The 15,901-nt window shown below is 42.7% G+C and overlaps 1 protein-coding gene across 1 annotated transcript in view; it reads right to left on the bottom strand.

The window, feature by feature from the left end:
- LOC133975174 (LHFPL tetraspan subfamily member 2a protein) overlaps nucleotides 1-15,901 on the bottom strand; it is a 41,190-nt gene extending 25,289 nt beyond the window's left edge. Inside the window, exon 1 of the mRNA XM_062413071.1 lies at nucleotides 15,739-15,901. The gene's annotated coding sequence lies outside the window, so the exon portion shown is untranslated. The remainder of the gene's footprint in view (nucleotides 1-15,738) is intronic.

Here is a 15,901-nt window from a genome sequence, read left to right as displayed (position 1 = left end):
CATCAATAGTCACGCGATAACAGGATTGCAGAGCTTTTCGCTGTCAGTGCTCAACGACATTAAAATAAGATAAATGGAACCAGATAACAGAGGAAAGAGACAATGAATTTAGGTTTATCTCAAAATGAAGCTAAAAGTGGAATTTTGTGGAAATGGGTGAATGACATATGACAGTGGACTAAATCAGTAGACTCACAAAAGCCATTACAATAACACACAGGCAACCACTAAACAATAAGGGTTTGGAAAGCTGTGTGCATTAGGGTTGTGGTTACCAAGTTGGTAAAAATCCCTTATGAAATCCATTATTCCAGAATCTCTCTTAGTCTATTGTCCCTCTTTTGGAAACACCACAATAATCTGTAGAAAAAATGGTGACGTATACAAATGAATGCTTAAACTAATCTTACAAGAGTTTGTTGACTGGCCTGTGGTTCTCTGCACCATGTGATGGTGTATAATTAGTGAGAGTTTACTGCTATTTGTTGATGATTTATAAAACGCAGCATAATCCAGCAACACTAACACTAACAGTTCTTAACTGAAAATAAACAGATACAATATATTCCATGGTTTATGGTTTCATGATGGCACCCCCAATTGTATTTAGCACTATTACACTTCACCAAAGTCACAGAACAGCTGTGATACACGTGAAGGAAGGTTGTTGTGACAAAAGATGAGACGTAAAAGTTATTGTGTTGTGGCCTTTCTGATAACTGAAAAAAGGGCAAGTGCACTACCTCAACCCACCACTGGGGCTATATGCCGAATTATATGTGACGAGTGTGAAATTTGCAGCGGTGCAATGACCACTTTCCCTTCAGGTAACCTCAAGTGGATCATGTGAGGATCACCTGTATGTTTGCTGAGTGACACAGTTGAATGGGTATTCCCTCCAGGAAGGCCTCACACTCACTCAGCACAGGAGAATCTCCACGGTTAAGGTTATGGAGTGAAATACAAAGACGCACAAAAGACTTGATGATGGATTTGACTGTAATGATATCAAATAGCTCCTTTAATTACACAAACCACTCCTCACAACTGTCTGAGTGCCGGGAACAGCCCATGATACTGACTAGGGTGGGGGGGGGAATCTTCAGTTACGAATCGCGATTCTTGTGAATGACGATTTTAAATCGCCATGCTGCCTCCCAAATAGATTTTTGAAGTGGTATACATTTCTTAATCTGTCAGTTTGTGTACAGTTGCCAGGGACTATCCAATAATATGGCACATTTGTATTTATATTCTCTATTGGCTCTATTGGTCATTCAGTTAATCTCTAAATTAATTTGACTGTGTTGTATTTGAAGGTATGATTCAACTGTTTTCCATGGTCCAGTATTTAAAAAAAAGATATAACCAAAAGAAATCGCAAGAAATCGTAATATTGAATCGCAATACTTACAGAATCGCAATACATATTGTATCGCCACCTAAGTATCGTGATAGTATTGTATTGGGAGGTCCCTGCCGATTCCCGTCCCTAATACTGACGTCAGTGTAAACCTGTCCAAGCGCCAACTGTGTGCTTTGAGTTATGAACAGTGGAAAAACAAGCAGTATTTTACCACAATAACTCTGAGATAAGCCTAAAATAATATAATTCAACTCAGCAGCTTCACTTGGATCCCTACGACTTCCATACGCTAATAAACAACATACCAGCCACGTACAGCAGGCATCCATTAAATGCGCTTCAAGTCTTCATACTTTTTAGCTTTTATCTAATATTTACAGTCCTCACCGTTATTAATCATGAGAGTCTCCAACACGTGCGATCATTTTATTCTTCAGGCCTTGTGATCAGAATCACAACGAAAGAAATAAACACAGAGATTGATGTTTATCAAGCTTTTCACTCAACACAAAGTGGGAACCAAATAAATGTACACAGGCGCCAATGAATAATTTAGTGGGGGTCAATTAGTATATATAACTTTTCCGGCACCACAAAAAATAGCAGAATCATTTTCAACACCAAATAAACCCTTTAAAGCCTCTGCTATAGGTTTATTTTCACTGTGTATACAGAGCCTCGCTTCACTCGCCAGAGGTGCACCAGAGAGCCTCTGCAAGTGAAACCAGAACTTGTGAGAAAAGCTTGTAACTATGATAACAAGTAAAAATCCAGCTTTAGAACAGAGCCTAACAGCATGTCACGTGGCTCATCCGCTAAGAACAGGGAAATAATCCCAGGTCGTAGGGAACAAAACCCGGATCTAATGTTTCATAACACCACAGGCTCTCAGGTTGGGAAAGCTCTCCGCACTCGGCCGCTGCTCAGGTGTCGTGGGAGACTCAGTGTTAATGTAAAATGCACATTGATCACACAATCACACACATGTTAATAGTAAATAACATGAACCGTCTACAACATATAATGCAAACGTAATAGGACGTAATCTTTTAAAACTTTTAACAAGATTATTGCTTGTTTTTTTGCTATAATTTATTACTTTCATTGTAACATTGTTTTGAACTAAACTAAAATTCACTGTATGTATTTTCTGCTTTCATGCCTGTGAAGAACTTTGTAAACCTGAAAAGTTCTTAATTAGTAAAATTGTAATTATAATTTTTAATATACTTATTATTATAATCATTATGAGGTGTTATCTAAATAAAGTCTGTTCGCGTGCTCATGACTCCACTTATGTTACAGAGCTAGCGGAGGTTAATGAAACACTGACTGTACACACATGCTGCGATTTCTTTGTCAGTGATTTGGTGTGTGTTCAGCTTCGAGGTAAACGTTTCAGGTTGCATGTCATTACAAGCAGTTTTCACTTTGCACACTGTGTTCTCACACCGGGATCTGGTGAAGGATAAAACGGGAACCTCCATCCCGAGATAAGGGCAAGAACAACGTGACACCTCGTATAATCACTGTGGAGTGTTCCACTGCTCACCATCCACGAGATCCATGAGTTTGGCTCTTACGTAAACCTCAGCGGTGTGAATACTTGTTGAGCATTTAACTTAGTTGGAAAATTAGCCAAGCTGTGGGTATTTTTCCCCAGCATCACCAGCCACCTACGATTCTGGCCTTTAAAAGTAATGCAGAAAATAATGCCTGCACACGTGTTCAACCTGGGACTACCTTAGTTTGGGCTGTGTTAGGTGCTGGTGTTTGAAGCTCAGCTGTTCAACCTTAACACAGCTGGGGGGCGGGCTATTATGTGAGGACTGGGGGGGGACGTCTGTAGGTATGTTCACTGCTGCCAGGCCCCACCACAAAAGGCTCTTTCTTATAGTATTTAAGGGCTTTGGGAACAGGGGAGCAGGATGGAAGGGAAGTATGTGGGTTGTTAGCATTTAAAGAAATAGTTTAACATTTGGGAACAAGGCCTTGCTTTCCTCTTGAGGGGTTAGTTGAGAGGATCGATCTGTTAAATATGAAGCTACAGCCAGCAGCTTGGCATAGCATGAGGATGGGATGGTTAGCCTGGTTCTATTGTAGTGTTCAGGTAAAGCTCACAAATTAAGGAAAATATAAAAATTGTGGATTTGCGTCTGACTTAATTACTTAGTTGCAATCCTTAACTGTTTCCTGACAGCAACTCTGAAAAATTGAATTGAGTCCTGACATTTACCGGAGTTTGCCGACTCTAGTCCTTATCGCCAAAATGCCCTCAAACATATTAATCCAGTTTGGCATCTGTCTCATGTTAGAAATATCATCAACAATCCAAGTGACTGCAGTGAATTTCCCATCCCTCTGCATTGTCAAGTTTGAGAAAATGTCCAGAGAAAAAGTCCTCAGCAACTACCTCCGACATGTGCGTTCTCACGATATTTGGAATTCAGTGCATGTCTGAAGGGAACTCTGCTTTGGCTAAAGCTAGACTAGCTGTTTCCCTCGGAGTCTTAATGCTGAGCTAAGCTTTTGTAGCTCTTGGCTGTAGCTTCCACAGAGATATGGAGTAAACCAAGGAACTACCTTAGACCACTGTCAGACTATTTGTTTAAGTGGAGCTGCACGTCGAGGCCAAGATTGACCAAGTGTGCTGTTTAAACAGGGTCAAAGGTCGAGGCTGGGACATATCAACCACTACTGTTGTGTCCTGGCAGAGAAGAAAGAGAAGCAGAGGGTGGATCAGACACATCTTCCACTGCCGTCCACACGTGTTATTGTCTTCTCTCCTTAATGAGAGGCATGTGGGGCTGTAGCAGAAAGCATTGTCGTTAAAACAACCAGCTCAGGAGTCGCATCCCTCAGGCTAACAAACACAACACAGGTGTTAGTGGATGGAGCTGGGCACAGGCTGCTTCCGAACACTAATCAACCGCCATGCAACTGCTTCTGCAGAGTGTTCAACGAGTGCTTTATTGGGGGCGATCGCTGAAGAAGGCAAACATTTCCACAGCACTGAGGGCCTGCAAATAGAAACAGGGATCAGCCCCAAGCGAATCCACAAGTCCACCTCATCCAACTCTTCTAAAGGGTCCAATGCAACACGTTTATCTGAATTGAGAGAGGAGAGTATAAAACTGGATTCCCAAACATTCAACATTTGGGAACATCTGTTACTGGAGTTTATAAAAACACAATACATATTGTGAGTGTAAACTGGGTTATAGGAACCCCCTATCTTAAGACTGGAACTGAATGGGCATTGCAGCTGCTGTCTACTCATTCAATACAAAACAGATTTGACCAACAATGACTTCATACTTTCACTAAGCAGCCAGTGTGTGTGTGTGTGTGTGTGTGTGTGTGTGTGTGTGTGTGTGTGTGTGTGTGTGTGTGTGTGTGTGTGTGTGTGTGTGTGCGCACAGGGGCGTGTGTTTTGCCTGTGTCACTGGAACATTTTTATAGGACTAGCGAACTGTTGCTGCATCAGCACCACAGAAACCGCTCAATGGCAGCCCAGTAGATTCAGGACATGTGGGACAAGAGGATAATATTTAGCACGATCCGTTGAGTCAAGGACAAGTGGCACTTCGTAATCATTCTCCCATTTGTCATGTAAAATGTATGGAATGTGCACAAAAAGAGAGCCAAACGTTTTAAAAGGGATAAATCAAAGCAATTATCGTTCTTGAAAATAATAAGCATTGTCTGTTCCTGCTCAGCTGGGCAGCTGGGTTACATTCACCACACATTATTTTAGGAGCCAGCTTTGAGACAGAGGGGCTTTGAAAACTTTGCCAGGATCTCTTCAAAGAGAGAAGGAAAAACCGTTTTCTGGGGCCTGTGCAGCTTCCGATTTGAGTTGAGACGCAAGCGCTAGGCTGAACAATGACGTTCCACTATGTGCATGAAAGTCCGGTTGACCAATCCCAACACCTTTTACTTATAGTTATATAGCACTTATTGAGTGTACCAAAGTAACACTGCCAGTTTGCTGAAGCTGAATTCAGGTTTGGAGCTGCCAGCCATCAAAGTCAAAATACACGTCACTAAACTCAAAGATGGTTGATGTCCAAATGTGCATTTGTTCTAGAAAGTTTAGTATAAATTAGTTATTCGATGCTAAAAATATGAAACACTATGATTGACAGCTGAGTTTGACTTGCGATGGTCAAGTTTTTGTTTTGTCAGGACCGCGTCACTGCAGTTCCATCCCCTGATTACTGTGAGTGACAGACTCTGGCTGCCAATGGCGTATTTGGGTCAAGATGGTAGGGTTCATATCCAGGATATGTTGGCTTCATTTCTGTATAGTGGGAGGAAGTGGAGAAACTTGTAACAATCAAATAATGCTAACATTAACTGTACGAGTTGTTTGAAAACTCTGTCTCCAACTAACTTTTTGTGATATCAAGATGGCGCCTCTCCAGTAACAGCCTGTTACAGCAGGTCTCGCTCACTTTCTATCTACGTCTTTTTTGGTTCTCTGCAATTTTCCCCACTGCGGGACTGATAAAAGATAATCTTACATTACCTTCTCTTTCATGTATTTTCCAAAGAGAAACCACGTTCAAAGGCGTTTCTAATGTAAACATCATGCTAAAAGCCTGAGGCTAAACCTATGGTGTCCGAGGCAAAATGTGATTATCCTCACAAGTTGTTGATCCGTACAGGTGACAAGTTGATAAAGAGGCCGTACTGCTCCTGTATTTCAGTGCAAAGTTAGTTGGTCCTCATATTATCTCATAAATCTAAGATCAATCTGTTTTTTCACTCTAGCATGGCGCTGTTCGACTGACATAATTTGTGCCTTTTCAAACTGTGTGTATTCGGTTTTAACATAACAAACAGAAGAGACATTGATGATGAGGACTAACTGGTGTTTTTGGCAAACGTACTGGGAACGTTTACTCCAGTTGCTGGAGAGTAAACTTTCCAAAATCCAATAAAGAGCTGGACAGAGCCGCTAACGCTAACAGCATCCACGTTCACACAGTAGAGAAACGTTACATAGTAAATGTGATAGTTGTGAGCAGGTCTATTTTTTAGCGTAACCTTTAACCCCACAAACTAATTTACTTAGTAAATGATATGCTCCTTGGGAATGGAAGCAACACTTTGTTACTAGGTGGTGAGCTACGGTTTAACAAACACTTGATTAACGTGCTGACTGTCAGTCTACATTTGAGTGGACGATTCAAAGACATGGAAAAATCCAGATGTGACTCAGTTTGGATCTTTATCTCTTTTTATATAATTTATTCTTTGGATTTAATGCGATATCGACACATAAAAACTGATCCTCTGTGACATTATCCCCCCTTTTCGATGACGTTACGCCACTAACGTCCAGCGCGATCTCCTCGGCTCGCCCCTAATTCCTCTGACACAAAGTGTCCCCCCCGTTCCACTTCCACTAAAATAGGCGCACACAAGCCGGGCCATTAAAAAAACACTCGGTGTGTAAAAGTAAAAACACAAGGTGTGTTTTACTCCATCAGGCGCACGCTGATTACACACTCTGCACTAATGCAAAGATTATCCACACTCTATCCAATTTCCTCCTATTTATATATATATATCTGTGTGTGTGTGTGTGCATGTCCTGCCTGTAAACCACAGGCCGCACACAAAATGACATCACCTTGCAGTGATTAGTCCGTGAGCTCAAAGTGAAACGCAGCAGATGGCCTCATAGCGTCATTCATTAAGACTGGGATCTAACTCTTAACGCAGATAAAAGAAAAAACAACAGATATGAAATCAAAGAGGAAGAAGAGGATGAGAAACAACAACCTTTAACCTGCTTTGAGTTCATGTGTGTGCAATGTTCTTTGATCTGACGTGGTGAAGTCATCACTGCGCGCTCTCTCTCTCTCTCTCTATATGATAAAAAACAGGTGTATTAAGTGCTCTATAATGTGAATAGGAGGGTCAATTCTCTGGACTGGATGCAGGCCAAGTTTTCCCAGACTGCGATGACAGACATAATGGTTAAAGGGGTTTCACATGAGTTTGCACACAGACACACAATCACATGTTCACACACACGCACTCACAAACGCACACAGTGCATGTGTTGCAACCTCGCTTGTGTTCCCCAAATTACATTATGAAGGCTAAAAGACGGTGAGGCATGGTCTTTTCTGTCTGGCCCCTGAACCTGTGAACCTGCAGTCATAAAGATTCCCATTCAGTGTCTCAGGCCACTGGCCCCCAGGAATCCGATGGCTCTGCACTAACTAGCCCATAACGGCCTCTTTAATGTGTCTAACCATCCTGAGAGGTGGATAAGATCATGGAAGTGTTTACATAATCTGGTTAAGTGCCTTCCCGCTGTTAAACTGTCTCAACTGAGCAGCGTCAATACAACTGCAGATACACGGAGAGTTTGGTGTGTTCAGTTGAATGGGTCTGTTCTCAATAACATGTTTTCTTTAATACCTCTAGCTGTATCTCAAAATGCAAATGTTTTAATATGAGCTCTTTTTTTTAAATAGTCAAATCTGAGTCACTTTGCTTTTTATTCACATTTGACAATATACTTTTACATTTAACACTAACTTCTACTGGGTGATAAAATACTGTAATTGTTTATTGTTTCAATATACTCTATATTTTATTGAACTATATATTTTAAAGTGCTCCGAAAGACTATCCATATCCCGTTATACTGTATGCCTTATATTTTATATTGTTTGCTATATGTTACAGCACCAAATTATATTAAATAGTATGCTACTATATTTTTATTTGAACTCAAGTTAATAACATGATTTCATCCATAAAACTCATCCGTGCTCTCCTCCATCGTTCCTCAAACAAATCTGGAAAGTCCGTCATCATCTAGAGCTTAATAAAAATGGTGTTTGTTAAGGGCCCCTTAAAACATAAATATCCAACAAACAGCAACATCAGACTGTTTTTCAAAAAAACTATCATTTCAATTACACATGTTGAGAGAGGCACCTTTCTGAGTCAGTTTTTTATATTTTCCCTTTAATCAAGTACTGTAGTTTTGATTCAGCTCTCTCTATGTGTGAACAGGTATTTTCAAAGCATCCACCTCAGAGACCTTTTCCCAAAAGCTGTCATACAGTCGTGTGGAAGGAGAACCAAGACCGTTTTGGTCTGCAGCTCTCCAGGGTATTTTACGGATAATTGACCGATGGAGGGATGAATATATGGAGGTCAGAGGCAGCTATTAAAAAGTGGAACCCCTGGAGTCATGAGAGCTGGTTTAAGGACGGGGGGGATGGATAGAATCAGGCAGCAAGGTTACAAAGGCAGCTCCAGATTCCTGCCCCTGATAGAACGGGTCACAGATGTGTGACCCAGAGCTGCGCCAGCTAATTGTGAAACAAAAGCCTCACCTTCTCTTTCTTTCCGTCTCGAGTGTTCAGCTCTTTGTTCTCCTCTTTTTCATCTCTCCCTTTTTCTCTTTTCTCTCTGACATTTGTTTTCCTTTGTGTCTGTTTTCCGTCTCCCTCCACTGTTATTACTGCCCTCCATGATTCCCTTTTCTCAGGCCTGTGTTTACTCTCCCTCTCCACGCAGCGAGCGACGCCGTAATCCCTGCTGTCTTCAGACGGCAAATACCACTTGGCTGTCGAGGGCCGCCCCCGAACGACAACAGCAAACAAAGAAATGCCTCATTCCCTGCATTCTTTTTTTCTCCAAAGCATGTGTGCAAGCTGCATAAGAACAGAGAAGAAGTCAATCACAGAGAGAGGGTTGAAAAAAAGTGAAATCATAGAACTCTAGTCTGCAATGAAAGTATAAACACTGAGACAACAGCAGATTCAGAGCTGGAGTGAACTGTTGTTGCGAAGATGCTTTCCTGGCAAAAACAGTTGCGGCTCCGTCCTTACTCAAATGTTTTAGGATCAAAACAACATTTTGCTAAGCATCCATACTAAGACACCTGAAAACGTTTTTCACATGACTTCACATACACTGGTCATGTCTAAACAACAAGCGTATTGTCTAATCTGCAATTGGTTGCTTTGGCTACATCCACATCACTTGGGTCTTTTCAGTCACAAAGTAGCCTTCGCTGATTCGTCAGGCTCCTGTCACATGTCCATCCTCCCGAAAAACAAAAACAACCGGCATCAGCCTCGGCTCCAAGTCTAAAACACAACTTGGATAAATAATTACAAGCATATCTTTCGAGTGGCATACAAATCTCTTAAAGGGATGGTTCACCCAAAAAATGAAAATCCACTCATTATCTACCCACCACTGTACCGATGGAGGGGCGGGTGAAGTGTTTGAGTCCACAAAACACTATTGGAGTTTCAGTGGTAAACAGTGTTGCAGCCAAATCCAATACCATTCAAGGAAATGGTGATCACTTCTTCAAACGTAAAGAAACAATAGAAAACAACATAACATGCCACCAAACTGCTCCTGTGGGGTCATCCGAATGTCTGTAAGCTAGTCTGCTGTGATCCAATCATCGGATACTGGGGCTTACGGACACTTGCATGAAACCACAGGAGCAGTATAGAGGCATTTTATGTTTTTAACTGTTGTTTTTAAATTTTTCAAAAAGTGGTCACAAGCTACTTCAATTGTATTAGATTTGGCAATACAAAATAAACAGGAAAGAAAACTTGCAAAAGGGCAAATTTTTGGTCCTGAGGCTTGTATGCATGTCTCTGTGGTCCCACGGGTGCTGTAACATTATCCCCGACCAGTCTAGCTGAGCAGTCACCCTCACCTGGAGAGCGCTCCCACTACAAATCAATTCACAGCTGCGCAGACCATTAGGTAGTGACCAGGGCCTCTCAGCGACGGGCTGAGGATTAATGGAGACAGATTCCGTCAGAGGTTCCCAAGCTTTTATATTAAATATCACATTACAAGGTTTTTCCCTTTCAATCATTGTAAAGTAATTTCATTGATTTTGAGGTCCGGACTGTACAAAACAAACACGCTAAAAAATAGACAATAGACATTAATTCACTTGCTATCACTTACACAAACGACGAATGACTTTAAAGTACAAGTACCTGGTTATAATTACATTATTTAGTAGTTGTCGTTGTTTTCGATGCAAATCTTTTACTTGGAATTGATTTTTGTAGTATTGCTAATTGAAAGTATTGAATACTTTTTCAGTATTTGAACACTGCCTATGTAATATGTGAAAATGGAAAGCTTGGCAGACAAAGAAACAGTAACTAAATTACGAATTGTCATTTTGTGACTACATTTATTAATATGAACAGCATCAGGCTGAACCAGTGACCTACCTTACATTTAGAATGAGTCACCTTTATTCAAAATGGGTTCTGCCAAAGCAGGATGGAGACAGTGAAAGCATTATAGCTGCTGGTCCTGCCGTGCTATGGATACCAGGCTTCAGCGGTGATAATGACCGGGGACAGTCGGCCAGCCCAAACCAAAAAGGAGGGTTTCCATGGTGCTGGTGAAACCAGAACCCCAAACACAGGGAATCATGTCTCTGGTTGTGAGTAATACAGGCTTCAAGCAGCTGGAGGGTTTCTCAGCTGTGCGGAGATTTAGCAGATTTGTTTGAGTGAAAGTGAAATGACTCCAGTCTGGTCTGTCCAGTCAGAAATAATCAGGGTCGTATATGGAGTCATACTCAAAATGAAACCAGTAGAGAAACTGCAGAAAGTTGTGTGAATTTTGAATAAGTCTTTAAATAAGTCTTTAAATACCTAACCTACATGAAGAACGTATGTTACTATATTATTAACTATCTTATTCTGAAGCTTGAATGTTTTTTGGTGATTAATTGGCTACTTATGTGAGGATTCCCTGTTGTCTCGTAAACTCTTTGGACGAGTGTTGCTGGTAGACAGATTTCTTTTACCTAGAAAGAGTAAACTGCTTTGTGGTTCAAGCTTCATAATAAGTGTGTAAGAGTCTTAAAGGGTTAATCCTATCACATAATTGATTAATAAAAGGAAATAATAGGCCGTTGCCGTCCTGCTTTGGATCGACAATAAACCTATAGTCTCCATTCACATCTCATTGCTTTGTCATTGTAACACGAACCAACTGGAACATGAGAGCAAACTATGGCATTTTCAGCAGGGACACAAACACAATGTGCACGCTGGTCTTATCTTCTTCATACATCTCAAAACCTTTTCCATGACCTAAGCCAAAGGGAAACATATGATACGGCCTTATCGCGCATCACACACAGACGGCCTATTGTGGCGGGTCGTAAACCTTCCACCATTAGCATACAGCTGTGAGGGCCGAGTCCCAGAGATCCAGCTTATTAATCAATATTCGTGTCTGATACAAGGATTGCCAGTAAAGCGAAAGGGGCGGTTGGCTGGAATGTAAACAGGAGACGCTGCCGCTGCCTCAGGAGACGTAAGCTGAAGTGAGTGCCGAGCACCACCGCCGGAGTTTAATGAGCCTGCAGCTGCTCCGCGACGAGATGAGGTGCTGGAGGCCGTGCAGCTGCAAACCCCACCGTCTGTCTGCCGCGCATTCCCCTGAGAGTGACCCCCGGCTCGCCACAAAAGAAACAAAACCCACTTCTCTCTCCTCATCTCACCCGACAGGAGGGTCCTGCCTCTCCCCCCCTCTCTCTCCCTGCCCCTCCGCAAGTCATTCACTTCCCTGGATATCTCTCTTTCATTCTGAGGGAGGGTACGTTCCACACAGACCTACAGTCAGCCCTCTATTGATAGAGGGAACAAGTGTAGGGTGCAGGCTTTGTTCCTGTCCTGGACCCCACCCTGCTGGTTTCCTAGTAAACAGTGGGCTACAGAGCTGTTGTTGGAGGTAGATGTACCCCCCGGGTGAGGCTCAGGGCCACAGGGGAGGGTGGGGGGGAGAGAGGACCAGACAGGCAAAGAGCAGCAGAGAAGAGAAAGTAGGGTGATTAGCTCCAGTGCTGCCTAATCTAATCAGCTCATGCATGGCCGGCCCACAGCGTGGCAGGGAGGTGAGGGGGTGAGTACCGGCCAGCAAAGGTTTGGTCGAGTATCATTCTGAGGTCAATGGAAGGTTTAGAGAGATGAATCTGCACGGACCAGGTCACATAGGTAAGGTCCTCACCGCAAAGCACTCCGGACTAGGGCTGGGCAGTTAACCGAAAATGTATCTTTATAGGCACTATATAGTCATGGCAGCAGGTCGTGCATTGGTCTACAGCGAGGTTTGATAGTAATAGTAGTCAGTCTGTCCATGCAGCCCAGTATTTTCCGATCAGTTAACTAGGTCTTTATGAAAACTAGTTCATATCTGTTATGAGAAGCCTGCAGAAAAGATAATGACACCAAAACATCTGAGAGGGAAATATGCGAGAACGTTTCGATAAATACTTGCGGGTAAAGAGTTTATGATACAGGTTATTAAGGCTGTGTTGCGTTTTACTTCATTTGAGCTAATTACAGGGTCAGATACAAGTTATTCGAAGAAGTTTTTTTTATATTCCCTATAGCAGACAACAAGATAACGCCTCTATGACGTCTTCCTCTTCCTATGGGTTCTGCAGACCTTAGAAACTTAGCCCGTTTCTGAAGCGGTTCTATAAACCAAGACGGACACACGGCTGCTTTTCATTCTCTCTGGAGTACTCCCTCTAGAAGCTTGGAATTGAGAGTCCTCATAACGTCATGTGACCCAGTTAAGATATATCTGAATTTCAAGACTTGCCTTCCCCACATTACGTCAATTTTATAGCCAAATAAACAATCTTCAGGGCAAAAGGGGGCGTACCAACAAAAAAGAAACTTTGTAGTGTGTTGGTTTCATTAGAGAACTTCCCGGATGCTCCTGTTGAAAGCTTTATTGACCGCTCGCTGAGAGACCAAAAAAAATATATAGATCGTAGGGCGAATCAGAGACTGAAGAAAAAACAGATGTTGCTGTTCCGTGTACAAGTGCAACAGTTACAGTAGTCTGAAGAAATATGGTACAAATAAGCCAGCCTTGTTACCAGGGCCATGGACAATGGAGGAAATCCGGAGTGCTGCGACAAACTGTATTCCAGATGTTGGTCGCAGCCGGCCGGAGTCATCTGGTTTAACCTCTGACACAGGAGCAGCAGTTCAATTAGTGGATTTCACACTCGGGTCACAGATTCACTCTGGTCCCTTCTTGGGTTTCCAGCACACACTGATAGTGCCCGGGTCTGATTTCCATCAGCAGACCTCTCTGCGATATTTACACTCACAGACGCATAAAAGTGAATTGTTTATTTAGGATCCAAATGTGCGGAGGAGATGTAGATCAAACACCCCGGTAAAAAAAATGTAAAGTCGTCATTCCTGGAAAAATATGCTGACCAGTCCCATAAACTACAGCCAGGATGCTGGATTAATGACAAACGCACTCAGAGCTCAGAGAAGCACGGCAGGCAGATGATGTGGTCTGCATGAATGGGTTAGCAGTGAAACTTTTTTATTTAATTATTTATTTATTTTTACACTAAAAGTATCACCAGCTGCTTTCAGCGGCACCGGGGAAAAAAGAGTGACTGGCAAGTTTTTTTTTTCCATGCTTTGAAAGGTTTACCATTCTGTTTAGGGAAATGAAAGGAGAAAAAAAAAAACATTAAAGAAGTTTTCCAAAGCATCTGCACCGCCAAGTTGCCAAGAGAGAGAAACTCAAGTATTTTTTGCTTTTCCTGTGGCCTACACGGAGGAGAGAGAGCGTTCGGCCGGGTCGTAATGAATGAAGCCCAGAGGTTTTTTTAATGGGCCAAACACGGAACCCTGAGGGACCACGTGCACTGGCACATGACTTGAAACCACTGGCAATCCCTGACGGTGGACTCCAACTGACCGCCATCTTTAATGCTAGTGGCTCGTTCTCTGATGACATAAGCATCATTAAACTTCTAAAGCTCACTTGTGCTAACTTTAAAAAAAAAAAAGGAGAAATTACAAAGAAATGGTTTCGGCTGATTACAGAATATCGACTCACGGCAGAGACCATACAGAGGTCGCACTGCTGCCACTCGCACATCTGGAAACACGGCGACGATGATGCATGGAAATTCGACTATTTAGCACGTTCAGATTTACAACGTTAAACTGCAGGAAGCCGAAGCGACACCAGCAGTGGTCGTCTACAGGCAGCAGGAGCAACATCCATGTGGAAAAAGACAGATCGCATGGCTCGGATGTTTCCTACCACAATAAATCAGTGACTGAGGTTTGGAACAACAGCACTACATCTCTCGTGAACACTGTCTATTAAATCGCTGCAATAAAGCATCACATGTGGAAAAAAGAAGAATCACAGCTTGCTGGGAAACACATGGAGGAAAAAGAAAAGTGGGGCTGTCCCGAGGCAGAAGACGTGACACAATGATTGACTTTGGTTACACGGCGTTATGGACTTCATATGTGTATATGAAAGAGCTCTGCCCTCGGGAGACCTTTCTGTTTCACACACAAACACCGGTTTACAGGCCGGACCAGTTCTCATGTTTACTGTTGGAAACACAACACGGGAAACAGGATAACAATCTGTGTCGCACTTTGTCAGGACCACTGACTGACTTCACCTCCACCTCACAATAGCAGGGGCAACCTTAGACCTCCGGTGCGTCCACTGATGCATACAGAGATCAGCAGGTGTTTGGGTGTCATGGTGCATTCATGGGGATTCCCATTTAGAGCCAAGAGAACCAATCGATCATCTTATGCCAGAAAATCTGTTACGAGAAGATCTAAGTTGGAGCATTTATTGATTTGACAGCGTCGGCTGTGTAAAGAAAGACATCTCAAAACATTAGCCTCTTTTCTTGGACTTCTTCTTTTTACCTTTTTCTTCAAGTTTATGGATAAAACAAGAAATTAAGTCCCTCACAAGTCTCTTTTCCATCTGGAGTAAGGTTGTTAGGGTTACAACTGATGAGGATTGTTATAAGAGGTGAAAATCCAGTTGTTTTCATTAGGTCATTATTGGTAAACAACCCGAAACTGATCTTGGTTAAACTTCTGAAATGTGAAATTGGTTGCCTTTTCGCGTTTGCTGGACAAAAAAAACAAAACTAAGAAGACACGAGTGCAATTTCAAAAAGCTATATCTAACACTTGAAGCATTGTCACCCAGTTCAAACTGAACTAATGGAGGAATTCGATTTCCACAGCTCACTGTTGATCCACCCAGCCCTCGGTGACATGCTGGGCTCGCGATGAGCTGCATTGCCTGGCAAAGCATCAGGCTGCTCGGCTTTCCCTGCCACGAGTTTTCCTCCAAAGCCCGGAGAGAAGCAATGTGGAGGAACTTGGGCGGAAGCCACGAAGATCCATGTGGGACTTTTCGCAACAAAGACGTGTTTCATAAAAGAGACCATCTCTCTGTGCTGTTAGTTTAGAAACAAGAGGAGATCCCTGCCCGGTTTGAGAGGGACAGTTACTTACGTGGAGCTGAGCAGCGACGCCTCTGAACTCCGGCGAGTTGAGGGATCTTCCTGCGTTTTTTTACGCAGCGTAAGTTCAGCTGCGGGACCCAGGTCCTGGCTCGGTTTCGTTTGTTTTTTTCTTTCTCCTCCGCCACCTCCTCCGCCGCTCAGTGTCTCCTCTT

This window comes from Platichthys flesus, chromosome 19 (assembly GCF_949316205.1).
Source record: "Platichthys flesus chromosome 19, fPlaFle2.1, whole genome shotgun sequence".
Lineage (NCBI taxonomy): Eukaryota > Metazoa > Chordata > Actinopteri > Pleuronectiformes > Pleuronectidae > Platichthys > Platichthys flesus.
The sequence above is the reverse complement of the archived record's forward strand: the minus strand, read 5'-3'. Positions and strand labels throughout refer to the sequence as shown.